The sequence below is a fragment of the Pimephales promelas genome, chromosome 16 (genome assembly GCF_988280905.1).
Source record: "Pimephales promelas chromosome 16, fPimPro1.hap1.1, whole genome shotgun sequence".
In the NCBI taxonomy this organism is placed as follows: domain Eukaryota; kingdom Metazoa; phylum Chordata; class Actinopteri; order Cypriniformes; family Leuciscidae; genus Pimephales; species Pimephales promelas.
Genome location: NC_142784.1, coordinates 12,456,060 through 12,471,270, shown reverse-complemented (window position 1 = coordinate 12,471,270; position 15,211 = coordinate 12,456,060). Strand labels below are relative to the sequence as shown.

The window sequence follows — 15,211 nt, the reverse complement described above, 5'->3', positions numbered from 1 at the left end:
ATACAACAGGGATAGCATGGAAGCTTGTTTCCGCCACAGAATGAAATAAAAGAGGTAATTGCGACTTTTTATCTCACAATTCTGACTTTTTTTCTTAGAATTGCGAGATGTAAAGTCAGAATTGCGAGATATAAAGTCAGAATTGCGATTCTCACAATTCTGACTTTATATAACACAATTCTGACTTTACATCTCGCAATTCTGACTTTATATCTCGCAATTCTGACTTTACATCTCGCAATTCTGACTTAATATCTCACAATTCTGACTTTATATGACACAATTCTGACTTTACATCTCGCAATTCTGACTTAATATCTCACAATTCTGACTTTATGACACGCAATTCTGACTTTATATCTCGAAATTCTGACTTTATATCTCGCAATTCTGACTTAAAATCTCACAATTCTGACTTTATATAACACAATTCTGACTTTACATCTCGCAATTCTGACTTTACATCTCGCAATTCTGAGGAAAAAAGTCAGAATTGTGAGATAAAAAGTCGCAATTACTAACACAGTCTCACCCCAAAAAGTCATATAACCGACGTCTTGGGGCGTATTTTGACCATACGTCAATATCCACCTTTTTAGGGCCCCCTTAAACGTCGGTAGATGGCGATCCCGGACCGTCATACAACTGACGCTTTACCTTTAACGTCAGTTAGGTGACGGGTTAGGTTTAGGGTTAGGTTTAGGTCTGTGTAGACTTAGGATCCCATAAACTCATCTACCGGCGTTTAAGGGGGCCCTAAAAAGGCAAATATTGACGTATGGTCAAAAGACGTCCCAAAACGTCAGTTATATGACGTCTTGGGATGAGACCGGGTTGCAATTACCTTTTTTATTTTTCATTCTGTGGCGGAAACAAAATTGTGAGACATAAAGTCACAATTGCAAGATATAAAGTTATATAGAATTGCATGATAAAAAGTCAAAATTGCGAGATATAAAGTCAGAATTGCAAGATATAAATTCGCAATTGTGTGATATAAAGTCAGAATTGTGAGATATAAGCTATCCTGAGGTGGAAAAAAAAGTCTTTTTATTTTCCTTACTATTGGCCTGATAACTTGCAATTGCGACTTTATATCTCACAATTCTGAGAAATTATGTCAGAATTTCGACATATAAACTCGCAATTGTGAGAAAAAAGATAGAGAATAAAAGTTGCACTTCTGTCATTTGGTCTCAGAATTGCGACTTAATATCACGCAATTCTGACTTTATATCTCGCAATTTTGACTTTATTTCTCGCAATTCTGACTTTATAACATGCAATTGCGACTTTATATCTCACAATTCTGACTTCATATCTCGCAATCGTGAGATAAAAAGTCGCAATTATTTTTTTTGCATTTTTTTATTCATTGGCATAAACAAGCTTCCATATGAAGGTGAGTAATTGATGAGAATGTGTGTGTGTGAACAATCCCTTTCTTGCAGCTATTCAAAAGTACCAATGCATTCTGATTAAATAATTTTGCCAGCAACATCAACATTTAAATTATTCATAGTATATCAGATGCAATATAAGTGTCGGGTTTTGTTTGAAGGCTCTTAAAAGCATGAAAATAACTTCAGTGTTGGCATGACAATAATCCCGAGGTTTTAGAATAATTAGTCACGTGACATTTACAGCTCTGCTGACTGGCTCAAAAATTCTGTGTTAGATTTCAAACCACATACTTCCTTTAGCAGTCGGGCACCTGCTGTTGAGATGGATGTGAATGATAACGGATGACTCTCTCCGTGTATTATAGACTCCCTGGGTGTGCCTATGTGTCAGATTATCATTTATCTTTTAACAAAGATGTGAAGACACTTTTGGCTCAGAGGAGCCTTGTGATGAATGCAAGGAGATCAATCCTTATTTAGTACACAGACGGTTAAAGCGTTCTCCTGTCTGTTCTATTGCTTGATGAATAGCCTCTTTTATACATTGAGTGTCTGTGATGAAGAGATTCACAGTGAAGTTTTGCATAAGTGCTCTGTTCTGTATCAATGGTTTAGTCAGTGCATCATGTTTTGTGGGACCGCCGTCACTCCAGTGATACACGTATGCACACCCACACACACACAGGTAAGAGTGTGATTAATGCTCCTTTTGCATTACGGAACACCATTGAAGGACCTCCGCTCCAATAAATCAATCACTGATTCATGTCACTCTCTCTCTCTCCGTTCTGCTGTTTAACTCTCTGATCACACAGTGGCTGGCTGAACTCTGGAAATAAGAACAGATTTACAACCCGGCACGGAATCCACTATCACAGAGATTATACAAAAGAAGGAGCGGAAGGGAATGAATGAGATAGAAGGGAAGTAACGAGGTGGAGGAATCGATAGTGGGAGAAACCAGAGGTGGTCACGCGGAGCAGCAGGAAGCACAAAATATGAAGAACAGATGCATGTTGTGGTGCTAAACCATCTGTATTTATTCTGTCTGATATGTGAGCTTGTCCTTATCGCAAAATGATCCCAGACAAGACGTTTAGGACAGTCCAGAACAGGTTTATTTGATGAGAATGACTGACTAGCAATACGTTATAGAAGAAACTTACCAAATAAATAGAAACAAATTGACTTGAAATATAAAATTGAGTTGAACCTGTCATCATTTAAGAGAGAATGCATGAGAGAAATAAAGATGCACAGTGTAGGAAATCAGAGTCATCATTGTGCAACAGAATGCTGAAATTGACCAACCCAAACTCATGGGATAACATAAATGATGTTTTATTAACAAAATTCCGGGGGAGCATGTTTAGTTAATTAATATGAGTGGACTGAACTCAGCAATCAATGGCAAGAGGTGTATATATAGTTTCAGCAATCTCACCTCACTCCATCGATAGTTTAGCAGCATCCCTCCACCGCCCCGTCTCCACTCTTCCAGTCCTAAACACTTACATGGGGGGAGTACTCTGGGTTCGGGCCAAACTCTGAGCTCTGAGCCATCCCCTCAGACAGCACGCCAAATACGCATTAAATCTTATCCACTCTAATTATATGTAAGTGTGAACTAGTGAATTATTGAATGAGGTGTCAATTTCGTATGAATTTGTATAATTTTATTCGTAGGACAATATATGATTTTTTCAACATGACATCATGACTTTTGCATAAACATACACGCCACTTTCGAGTCAAGTGGCGTGTTATCTCGACGCAATTTGAGCTATCCACGTGTATGCATGTATGTCTACGCCATTAACGTCCGCGTCATTCCGCGTGTCTGTACACGCCGTCAAATGTCTGCGCGAAACGAAGCAAAATGTACATCTACATCTTGGGAGCTATCTTTTTCTCTCCTAGGATGGTAGGGGAAGACTCATAAATGGCATTAACCCCAGTGACGGTTAGGTTTAGGGACGGGGTTGAGGTAAGTCATATCTTTTTTTTTCCTAGGACGGTAGGGGAACACTCATAAATGCCATTAACGCAAGTGACGGTTAGGTTTAGGGACGGGTTTGAGGTAAGTCATATATTTATATATACAGTAATAACGTTAAGTCAACGGCGTTCATAAACACGCTGAAAAGCGATTATGCGTCTTGATAGCACGCCAAAAATGGTAATACGAATTGGCGTGTCATACACACGCTACTTCATGAGATCAGTCAAGATTTTTTGGATAGAAGCCTAAAACTAATGTAACAATGTTTACGTTCACCTGAGCCCCAGGTGTGGAGCCCAAGTCTAGGCTGTAAAACCTCACGAACATGTGCAGTGTGGACCAGCCTGAAGTGAAACTCATGACACTATAGAGGCAGCCATACTCCTAGTCAAATAGGCCAAGAGAAATAGCCTTGACTATCCATTTTTTCATTCTCTGCTTAGATGCTGGTGACCCTATTAGGGGGTCCAAAACATACAAACAGGTCACAGGGCAGCTCTGTGGGTGTATGCATCCAATGCCCTAACTGGACAAAGCAGATTATTTCCTGGTTGGCATCCTTGAATGGAGGAGGACACAAGGCTTGCAGAACAATAGATCTAGCCACATTAGTGGAAACTTTAGGAATGCACCCCGGTCTAGGGTGAAGAAGTACCTTTACCATGCGGAGCGCAAAATCCAAGCATGAAGGGGAAACTGACAAAGCTTGTAAATCTCTGATCCTTTTAAGAGAAGAAATACCAAGGAGAAACATAGTCTTGAGAGTCAGAAACTTGACTGGAACCTCCCCAATAAGCTCAAAGGGACCCAGGGATAGGCCTTGGAGCACCATGGCCAAATCCCATGCTGGTACCCTAGTGAGTACTGCAGGCCTCAGCCTCAAAGTGCCATGGAGGAAATGTGTTACCAAAGAGTTTCTCCCTAAAGACATCCCACCCAAAGGAACATGGTAAGCAGGTATGGTCGCCACATAGACTTTTAACATGGAAAGGGATAACCCTGCAGTAAACCACTCTTGCAGGAACTGTACCAACAGGAGAGTTAACTGGGTCCAGCTGACAACCACTGCACCAAGAATTGAACACCTTCCTCTTCAAGGCATAAAGTTTCCTTGGGGAGGAAGGCTCTGGAGTTAAGAATGGTCTCCACAACCTCGGTTGAAAGACCAGCATCTATGAGCAAGTTTTTGGCTCTGAGACCCTCCTTTGAAGGGGCAAATATCCCAGAACCGCTACGTTTCCGGTCGGTTTCTGAGATACATGCTCGTGGGAGACCGCTGCGTCTTGAAGCACACGAGGTGGCAGGGTTGGAAGAGGAATGGGCTGACCACTCCTCTCCGGAGGGGACTACCCCCAAAAGCCACACACCATGTACACCATGAACTCTCTCCAGAATCCCTGGGAGCAAAGCAATCAGGGGAAAAGCGAGAAAGATAAAATTTATAGTTTCCTGGTTGATGATGTCACCCGCCTGTGACGTTTCGTCGCACCATTGGACTGATTTCACTCGTGTGTTTCAAAACAAAAATATTATAGGACCCCTTTAAGATCTTTCTTGCTGCAATTTTCACCAGGTCATCCCTTTCTCAAATGCTTTTGTTTTTGCTTTAAGTCTTTGCATTGCACACTGTTCCCTTTGAAATAAATGGATTCACACTTTCATCTGATAAACTGGTGTGTAGACGTCCATACCTTTAATGTGTTTGTGTGTATTTGTGCATTCCCAGATCATATTATTCTCACCGAAAGCCCGAGAGACCTGCTGGTGTCAGAAAACCATGATAATACATCAGACTCATCACTTTAAAGGGAAACAGAGAAAAAGAGACCAAAGATGCCTGTCTTCTCTCGGCTTCTTCTTCCTCTCCCCCCAAAGTTGCTTAATTAATCATGTTCGCATTTATAATTGAGGCACAACCTGTCTCTTTCATACACATGCACATGGAATATTAAAGCGTGTCTCAAAGCAGCATGTCAGGTGTGTATTATCGTAATGGTTCATTAAATGCTTTGGTGTGTTTTGCCTGTCAGATTGTCAGTGTGCGCTGATTCATTATTTAACATTTAAGCCTAATGATAGTAACACCCCCAAAGACCACATCGGTTAATTTAGAGGTCAAGGAGAGAGTCCATTTAAGTGTGTGAAACACTTATGCTAAGAGCTGGGATTTTGTTTTATACAACTAACACTAATCAGAGTGAATGAGATACAAGTAACTCAAGTAATGATGCTTTAAAAAAAGATAGTAAAGTCTTGGTAATCTAGTGCTTGAATACTAGCAAACTCTTTCGTGTCTGTGAAGGGTTTCATGAATGAAGGCTGTACAGTCTGTTGGATTTATTGTGATGTTGTCACAGTCTAAATTAGCACTTTTGACGGGCTTACCATAGTGAATCCGAATAAGACAGACACCGAACAAAAAAGATTTTAAAGTTATTCATAGATATCCTGCACAGTAACACTTAACACAGTAAGTGCATGACTTTTTAACACAATACTTGCTTGCTTAATTCAACTGAATTGAATTAAGTAATTTTACTTCCTGAGTCTTTCTGGTAGAACTATAACATTATTAACAATAACTCACTGCACATTCATAAATGAATTACTGACATCAGCTGTTTGGTGTGAGTATCTCACACTTGAGAATGCTGTACATCAGTAGATGCAGTGTGTCCCGTTTCCCTCTGAACTCTCTTCAGTCTGGTGCAGCAGTGAGGCATCCTGATGATGTTGTCAGCATCACTCCTCATGAACACATACAGCAGACCACAAGCGGGTTTAACAGATAACGGTTGATAGCTAGACGACCATGTTTTTGTGAATGACTAAATTCTGTAAACAGAATACCTAGAATATTAACTGGTAGGTAGGTATAGAAAGTTGTAACTGATCACCACAAAGAACAGAGGAGCCAGAACCATCTGCTTCTTTAGAGGAGTGAGAGACATTGAGCGAGAGAGGGACCTGCATGCACCTACAAAACATAAAATGATCACTGGATAGGGGATGAAGGCCATACAATGTAATAGGTCTGACTTTACATCGATTGTTAGAAAAACAATAATCGACAAAAGCAAACCAATCAGAGAAATATAAACAAGGCATTTGACTGAGTGATGAGACCTGTGCCAAACCAACCCAGTCTCATCCCAAGACGTCATATAACTGACGTTTTGGGACGTCTTTTGACCATACGTCAATATTCGCCTTTTTAGGGCCCCCTTAAACGTCGGTAGATGAGGTTATGGGATCCTAACTCTACCCCAGACCTAAACCTAACCCGTCACCTAACTGACGTTAAAGGTAAAGCGTCAGTTGTATGACGGCCCTGGATCGCCATCTACCGACGTTTAAGGGGGCCCTAAAAAGGCGGATATTGACGTATGGTCAAAATACGCCCCAAGACGTCAGTTATATGACTTTTTGGGATGAGACTGGATGAGCGATCTAAACGTATCTCTCGACGGCTATGCATGTCATTAAATGCGCACCTGTGAAACCACTCCAATGCATTCCGATCAATGAGGTGTAAAACATTATCCGGTTGAAGCTAATGGCTCAGAGTAGCGTGCTAACAATACGTATTAGATCTGAAATGAGCAGATTTATGAGGAAAACTGGAGTAGCTTGATTAGATTTGATGAGAAAATAAACAGCTTTGAAAACAGATCATGGGAATTTCAGTGCAGGAGATGAGCGATATGTAGACAATATCATCAGTTTTGATAGCTATAATGCCATCAGTGTTGTTTAAGATTGGATTATTAGCATTCGCTTTTGGACCAGCACTGCTATTGTAAAGATTGCTTTCAGATGTCATTAATGGAGGCTTGGAGGTTTCCATCACTTCTGACATCTAAAAAAAAAAAAATGTAGGACCTGCAAGTTTAATCAAGATGTTTTCCTCCTCACTCTTGGAATCGTCCTCACCAATAGTTGCCAGACCTTTGAAAAACAACATGATTTTAATCTAATATACATTAATTACATGTCATAGACTCAATAAATTAAAATGAGACATTATAATCAGCAAATTCCACATACCTGATTTATGGTCGTGCTTTTTGTGTTATTGCAGTTGATCAAGCCCTTTTCATGCCTTAACTTCAACTGAAAATAAAGTAAAGATGAACTCATTAAATTGTAATCTAGTGTGATCGGTAGCACTTCAAGAAAAAAAAAAACATAACGTGACAGCAGTATGAGAAAATACACATCACATATTGCAAATTACAATATAAAGAGGATAAATTATGGGCATATTTGCTCGTAATGTCAGATCATGCATAGACTATTCAGCTGTACAAAGAAACACAATCCTACCTTCAGTCATCCAGGTCTTGGTAATTGTGCTCTACTGCTGACTGAAACCCTTGTTTTATAATAACACTGAACTGACACAGGAAATGTGGGAAGGTTTTTCACATCATCTAAGGTTGGGTGTGTTCAGTAAAAACTAATGTTACCAAAGCTTTTATCATGTTAATAGCAGATGAGAGCTGTGGCCATGTGCATTTGGAACCAAACCACTAATTTGTCAAAGCTGCAGTACAGAACTTTACCTTTCTTTTGCCATCAATTGCACCTGCTTCGGCCCTGGTCCGCATCTGTAACGACAAAAGAAATACAGCAGAGACTTCGAACCCTGAAGAGATGACCCGGTCGACACTTACCTTCACCTGCAACGTGATGACGCCCTGACTGGCCTGAACTTATCATATGAGGGGTAACTCCACCGTTCTACACCACACCGGAGCCGCAGAGAGGGAGCTGCCCTGCCCCGACATTACCCACCCACTGTCCCTAGTGCTTTTGGTACTGGGAGGATAGGCACTAGATAGTACACTTCCCCCCCAGCCTTACCCTGATTCTGGAAAGCTCTGCTGTTTCCAGAAGGCCCATCTTTCGGGTTGAGGGGGTAAAAGGCCCGGCAGACTGATCCACCCCATTACGTGAGGTAGCTAAACCCTCACACGCAAGCGGTGGGAGTTTCCCCAGGTAATATTTTCCCCTCACTGATTGTTCCGAGGTTTTCCGCTCTGCATCTACTACCTAGTGCTTCCTTTCTGGCACTCCTTGTCCGCTCCAGCTCAATCAACACAAACATCCAGGTTGTCCGCCCTCATTCCCGTAAACGAGGTAATGCACCACAGTACATCTGATGTTTGGAAGGGCGACTTCCCTACTAATCAGCTTCACATGGTCCTCACCACGCCCTTCGGGCCTGGAGTGACCAGGAGTGACCCCTGCTCAGCTCCTCGGTTGCGCCTGGCAAAAGTTAAAAGGCGAAGTGTCTGGGTGTGAGGGATCCAGAAGGATTTTATGGATCAGATTTAAGCTTATCAATCGACCAATCATCATCACGCGAGGGCGTGCCTACCTGTACGTAACGTCATCGGGTAATTTCTTTGTGACTGGGCGATGAGACCTGTGCCAAATGGGATGAGCAATCAGAACGTATCTTTCTATGGCTATGCATGTCATGATAAGCATGTAGATACTACAAACCTGTGAACCCAGCCCACAATATAAGGCCCACTGTTCAACCAATAGAAGTTGAAGCTTAGTAGTGATGCAAACGATCTGTATGATATCTGAAAAGAGTAGATTTATGACAAAAACTGAAACATCTTGTTTAGCTTTGATGAGGGAACTAAGAGCCTGCATAGCCAGACAGATCATGGGAATTTCAATGCTATGATTGAAATATAGAGGAAGTCTCCAGTTATGATAGTTATAGGGTTAGTTCACCCAAAAATGAAAATTATGTCATTAATGACTCACCCTCATGTCGTTCCAAGCCCGTAAGACCTCCGTTCATCTTCGGAACACAGTTTAAGATATTTTAGATTTAGTCCGAGAGGTTTCTGTTCCTCCATTGAAAATGTATGTACCTTATACTTTCCATGTCCATAAAGGCAATAAAGACATCATCAAAGTAGTCCATGTGACATGAGTGGGTTAGTTTTAGGGTTTTTGGTCCAAACATAGCAAAAACAACGACTTTATTCAGCATTGTATTCTCTTCCGGTTCTGTTGTTATTGCTTGTTCACGATTCCAATGACGCTGCTGACGTGTTAACTTGTGCGCCCGAGCTTCGTTTACAATCTGATGGAGACGCGCACTGTATACAAGCTTTTCTACATTGTTTGTATTTTGGTATTGCAATATTTTTAAAAAATGGTTTGAAAGTGTACATGTCGCGGATGTCCTAATCGTCCTAATCGGGCGCACAAGATAACACGTCAGCAGCGTAATTGGAATCGTGAAACTTCTCTGTGCTTTCCTTCAAGGCAACTCCCTCAAAGGTTCTCTCCATCAAAGATTCTTTTCCTTCTCTCACTGACATACCCCCATGTGTCTTCATGGCATCCACAGGTACTCACTTGCAGTTTCAGTGAAAGGCTTTTAAGTTCCTGAAGCACATCTCTCATAGTGGCTAGGTCAGTAACAAATCCTGTGCTGGTCAGTCTGTTCAGCATCCCAGTGTACCTCTTTTGCTCAGTCAATGTATGTGTGATCTTTCGGATGCTGGTCTCATCTGCTGTGCAAGAGCTGGGAAATCCTTCCAGACTGCCTGCACTGTGCTGTAACTGCTGGCAACCCAGCGGATGGTAAATATTTTTAGCAGGCTCATATGGACCGCAGAGGGAGCTTCAGACAGGAGCCGTGCATTCTTGGTAGATTGGTGATGCATTGTGTACAACTTTGATATAAAATGTTCAAAGTGGTTACATCCTGTCACACATTTTAGGGAATCGTTAACTTCCAGCTCTAGTTTATGTGCAAGGTGTAACAAGGTTATTTTAGTTGTTATTTTCACTCAAGATCCTCCTTTTTTGTTGTTGTTGAATTTAAATGTAATCTTGTTTCTTTTGTATTATTGTGGAATATGGAATATTGTTTTCTGAGTTGAGATGTATATGATTTCCAAGATTTGTTGTACATTTGTTTAAAGTGCACTGTTGCTTTAAGAGTACATACTACTTCTGGCGCGCGCTCCGCTTGTCTCGCTTAGTTTTTTCACTTCCTGCTGAGCCGAGAGGAGGTTGTCTCGTGGCTCGACGAGCCATCAAACGGTATTACTGATATTTTATATGTTTTGCCTGTAATCTGTTTCTTGGTTTGTTAAACATACTTTGCAATGTGGGATTAACGTTATACAAATGTATATTTGTGACTGTTGAGTGTTGAAGATAATATTAGCGTGGCTTTATTTCATTTGCCAACAGGTGCTAAGTTATTAGCTGATGAGAGCCACGTAATACATGTTAACATCATTTCTCTTTTGTGCAGAAAATAAAGATCGTGCTAAACACCAAGATGGTTGAAGCTTCTTTATTGAGTCCATCAACACACAACGCAGAGTGGGGTCCCAGCACGTGGGGCTCGTTACAAAGGCAGTGCACACTCTTAAGTGAAGGTAAATCTTTCTTTAACCTTACAATGAGGCCACTGTCTTTTCCTGTCATTACTGCTGCCCCATCCGTCACAATGCTGATCCAGTTTTGCCATCTAGGGCTGCAACTAACGATTATTTTGATAATCGATTAATCGGACGATTATTTTTTCGATTAATCGGATAAAAATTATATTCAATTTGTTTTGTTTATTATAACTAAATAAAACCTTAAATCAGGGTTGTGGCGAGCAGGGTGAGGCCTCAGTGATCTGATAATCACTATTTTGTGTGTTAAACAATCTACTTCATACAGACAACTTCATTATAAAGAAAAACAGCAAATAATATATATATATATATATATATGACCATAACCTATGACAAAAATGCTGTTGTAAACTTGATTAGTGGATAACTCAGCAAAACTTAACCTAGAAAAATCACAAGTGCACAATAATTGTATAAAATCTGAACATTTTGTGAAAAAAAAAAAAAAAAAAATCATTCCTTAGTGGGGAACAAATAAGACTAGAAATGTAGCACTAAATTTGGTAAAATGTTACACATTGCTCTTTGTATTGTTGTAAAGCTCTTCGAGTCCGCCGCATTGAAAAGTTAAAAGCCCCAAGGAAAGAGAAAGACATATCGAAGCATAGTGTATTATACACTATCTATGCAATAGTTTATTCAGCCTTTTCTTTTAACAGGTTTAAATTTCAGTTAGGCTACTGTGCGCGTGAAGAACAATTATAGTGCGCTGACTCTAGTGTTGTGATCTAACAGACACTCAGACTCAGTAGAAAGTGATTAAGTTACAGCAATAAAAGACTAGCAAGATAGTCATTTTATGAAACCATAGACTTTATCTATCTACCCATCAATTATAATAATATTACCATTTAATCATCTTGGAAAGAGATTCATCGTGTTGACTGTCGTAACCGAACGCGACGCGCTGTTTGAACACCGGCATATGGAGAATGACTAACAGCCGGAATGGAGGGAAAAGCTTACGTCAACTTGAATTTAATGACTTAAATATACATTTCTATCTCACATTATACTATAGTATGGTTTCATATAGTATAAAGTATACACGATTGGTTTCAAAACGGCGAATTGTGCTGAAAGGTGAGTGATTTTCAAAGAAAGAAACCACGCAGCTCATTTTTGTAAATGCCAGCTGCTCCTTCACTATAAAATAAGCAGTTTTTAAAGCATTGGCAGTTTCTTCAAATAGAGAAGCAGTGATGAAGCAGTGCAGTGAACTGTTGCAGCCATGTTTGGAAGGACTTCTTTCTCTCTCCGTTTCTCTATACCTAAAGCCTTTTGATGGGCTAAACTGTCTCTATGTTTATAGATCTTCTTGCGCATAGCCCAAATATTAGATCCTCCCACACCACCACTAATCCATTCCTCTGCCATCTGAACACCCTTCTGTGTTGTAAATAGCCGCCTTGTCTCCTTGCAGGCTGTGCATAATTTGTAATCTTTCACAAATAACCCAAGGATATTGATATTGTTTAAACTGGGCTGGGCTTGGCTGCACTGATCTGGGCTGGGCTTGGCTGCACTGATCAGGGGTGCGTTTCCCGTACAACGACGTAGTTCGCTGATTCACTACCATAGTACGATGCATCGTTGGTTTGCCGGCCTATAGTTTGCCGGCCTTGCTTATAAATATAACATGGTGTGGACACTAACACCATGTCTACATGGGATACAACGTGACAAAAGACAATATAACACATTATTATCAGTTGTTTTGTCTACACTGGATGTTACACAACAAATCCCTGACAGTTAATGGATTCCCTGTTCCCTTTCTGATGTAGCTACTCCAAGCACTCGCACTCAGACACGAAGGACAAATGTATTCGTAATGGTCACTTTGTCGTGTCTAGTGTAGACAGCTTCTAGCTGTTGCGGCGTGTCATTTACAAATAACAAGTGCCATTCACACAAGTTTTAAAATTCCACTGTGATACTTTTACATTGTCTTTCAATCTAAACGCATGTTATTGCGCTCGCGTCTCACATACTTTGCAGAATCTTTGGTAATCTAAAACAAAGCGCTCAGGTTAAAAGAAGTTTAACTTTCATTGACCTGCCACCTGCAAAAAAAATCTGTATAACCACCTCTTAAGCCATTTGTCTACCAAAATGTTTTAGGAAGCTGCGGGAGGGGGATTGAGAGAGCTTCAGCGGCTCAGCGATTTTGTTTTGTCTTTTTCCAGTTGAGATGCTTTATGTGGTACAGAATATCTGTTGAACTTACTAGTAACTACTAGATACTAGTTTTGGATGAAGTCTTGTTTTTGTCATCTGTTATAAGCTAGTGATGGGTCAGTCATGAATGATTCGATCATTTTGAAAGAATATTTACTGTGACTCGGGACAACAGAGTTGTTTCAGAGAGTGATTTGTTAATTTTGTGTTGACTGTACATGCACAGCATCCTATAGGTTCTGTACTGGAAACAAAAATGATTAGTTCATCTCTTCTCGTTCTTTCTGTCAGTCCCATAGAGGCTGAGCTGTCAGTACTGGAAAGAGAAATAATTAGTTCACCTCTCGAGTCTTTCGTTCTTTTGTGACATGACGTGACAGCGCTGGACATATAAATTAGTTAATAATTCCCAAACTTTCCTATAAAGAAGCAAGTAGTCAGATTTTTTAATAGTTACATGCTGTGTTTTTTGATCTCGTATTATAGCTTTTTTTATTTCTTTCAATTTATAATTTTTAGGATTTAGGATTTCCATATGAATGTGGTACTAAAGAGTTTTGGTAATGCTTTAAAACTATCTATGATGGTATAAATCCCTTTGATAAAGAGAAATAGCCTTATTGTCACGGGTGTGGTGAAGGTAGATGAAGACAAGAGTCCAGATATTCAATAAACTTTACTTATAAACAAATCAACAAACAGGTATAGGCAGGCAGACATGCACAGGATAAACACACCAAGGTAACAAACAAGAACTGACAAAGACTAACTGAACAGAAGGAAACTAAATACAGATACCAATGAACAAAAATGAGGTGAGGACAGGTGACACGGATTATGATGACAAAGAACAGGTTGAGGGAGTGAGTTGAGGTTTGGAGAAAAGAAGGATTCCAGGAAGTGTAGTGAAGACAAAGACAGAATGGTGCAGACGATGACTGTGACACTTATAACAACATCCAGTTACGTGACACAAAACTGAATGACTCGAACCCGAGAGATGAACTCATCCATTCTGTTTCCAGGTAATGACTGCAGAGCTTCAGCCAATGGGGATGTCATGTGATGAACGAATGACTCAAACCCGAAGACTCAAAAGATGAACTAATCAATTCTGTATCCGCTACCGTCTGCATAGCTTCAGCCTATGTGGGGCTGTCACGAGATCAATGAATGATTTGAACCCGAAGTTGATACTCGAAACGAACTAATCAATTCTGAATCCGGTACTGCAGACTGCATAGCTCAGTGTATGGGGATATGTCATGGGATAAACGAAAGACTCAGAACGGAAGTTGAAGTCACGCTGGGTTGCATGCTGGGGCTGCGCCGCCATTATGGAAGTATAGGCTATCCATTGCCATGGTTACTTCAACAGTGAGATGGAGAGAAATAGCGACAGAGCGAGAGCGCCTCGATATTTGTTTGCATTTTGGCGATACAGCACAGTTTCTTGGGAATCAATGGAGGAGGAGGAAGCAAAAGGAAAGGGGCTCTATCAGGAGAGACTAAATAACAATGCCAGGCAGCATTATTTGGAGAAACCGGGATCCGGTGAACATTTAAAGACTTTGAAATAAACAAAATGAAAGTCAAGCACCAGCCCCTCACGGACAACTGCCACACAGATGAACAAAACATAAATGTACAGGCCTGGTCCTTTCTCATCCTTCACTGTCATTGCTTCCCCTTTTATGCTTCCGAAGCTCCTCCGAGACATTCTCTCCGCTCTCACGCCTCTCGTCCTGCTTGCCACACTTATATTGAATCTCTCTAATGTTGTTTATCTGTCTAGAAACCTCTGTTTGTGCACAAATATTCTCATAATGTTCTGTATTGTTGGAAAGATTTTACTAAAGTTTCAGAATAGTTTCAGCATTTAAAGGTGCCATCTGGAACTAAAAATCAAAAAATATTCCATATTCCATAACAGATGGGGGCAGTATACCTCCAGAAAATGTGTTGTGCCGCTGCCGCACGCACTCACGTCTTCAAACAACACAAACGAGTAGGGGTGTAACGGTACACAAAAATCACGGTTCGGTACGTACCTCGGTTTTAAAGTCACGGTTCGGTACGTTTTCGATACAGCAAAAAGAAAGAAATGCCAGAGAAATGTCCTATTTGTTTAAAGAAAAAATATTTTTAAATAAGTGTGAGTTTTCCTAGAT

General features: G+C 40.5%; 1 pseudogene; it reads right to left on the bottom strand.

The window, feature by feature from the left end:
- Positions 1-4,446: 4,446 nt before the first annotated feature.
- LOC148973318 (uncharacterized) lies at positions 4,447-14,376 on the bottom strand (annotated as a pseudogene).
- Positions 14,377-15,211: the final 835 nt, after the last annotated feature.